A 1413-nucleotide genomic window follows, 5' to 3' on the forward strand; every position below is an offset into this window, starting at 1 on the left:
CTCAAAGACTCTGGATGACAACTTCTTGTCATGCCACTTCTTTGCCTTTTCCTTATAAATTTTTGCATTTTCAAAGGCACTGAGTCTGAACTCCTCTAGCTCATTTAGCTGGAGCAATCTTTTTTCACCAGCTAACTTAACATCCATGTTTAGGAATCTGGTTGCCCAGTAGGCTTTATGTTCCAGTTTCACGGGCAGATGACAGGCCTTCCCATACAGAAGTTGGTATGGAGAGGTTCCTATAGGAGTCTTGAATGCTGTTCTGTATGCCCACAGAGCATCATCCAAGCTCTTTGCCCAATCCTTTCTACGGGCAATAACAGTCCGTTCTAGGATTCTTTTTAGCTCTCTATTAGAGACTTCAGCTTGCCCATTTGTCTGTGGATGATACGGAGTTGCTACTTTGTGGTTAATTCCATATCGGACCATAGCAGAGTACAGCTGTTTATTGCAGAAATGAGTGCCCCCATCACTAATTAGTACTTTGGGAACACCAAACCTGCTGAAGATGTGTTTCTGGAGGAATTTCAGCACGGTCTTAGTATCATTATTGGGAGTGGCAATTGCTTCTACCTATTTAGACACATAGTCTACTGCCACCAGAATATAAGTGTTTGAGTATGATGGTGGGAAGGGACCCATGAAGTCAATACCCCATACATCAAACAACTCAATCTCTAAGATCCCTTGTTGAGGCATGGCGTAACCATGAGGCAAGTTACCAGCTCTTTGGCAACTGTCATAGTTACGCACAAACTCTCGAGCATCCCTATAGAGAGTAGGCCAGTAGAAGCCACATTGGAGGACCTTAGTGGCTGTTCGCTCACTTCCGAAATGTCCCCCATACTGCGATCCATGACAATGCCATAGGATCCTTTGTGCTTCCTCTCTAGGTACACATTTGTGGATCATTCCGTCTGCACATCTCTTAAAGAGATATGGCTCATCCCATAGGTAGTACTTGGCATCTGAAATTAATTTTTTTCTTTGCGCTCTGCTGTACTCCTGGGGTATGAACCTCACAGCTTTATAGTTTGCAATGTCTGCAAACCATGGAGCTTCCTGAATGGCAAAGAGTTGCTCATCTGGAAAGGTCTCAGAGATCTCAGTAGAGGGGAGGGACGCCCCAGCTACCGGTTCTATTCGGGACAGATGATCAGCTACCTGGTTCTCTGTCCCTTTTCTGTCTCTTATTTCTATATCGAACTCTTGCAGAAGCAACACCCACCTTATGAGCCTGGGTTTTGAATCCTGCTTTGTGAGTAAGTATTTAAGAGCAACATGGTCAGTGTACACAATCACTTTTGACCCTACTAAATAGGATCTAAACTTGTCAATGGCATAAACCACTGCAAGTAACTCTTTTTCTGTGGTTGTGTAATTCTTCTGTGCATCATTTAGAACACGGCTAGC

This window comes from Arachis stenosperma, chromosome 10 (assembly GCF_014773155.1).
Source record: "Arachis stenosperma cultivar V10309 chromosome 10, arast.V10309.gnm1.PFL2, whole genome shotgun sequence".
Taxonomy (NCBI): Eukaryota; Viridiplantae; Streptophyta; class Magnoliopsida; order Fabales; family Fabaceae; genus Arachis; species Arachis stenosperma.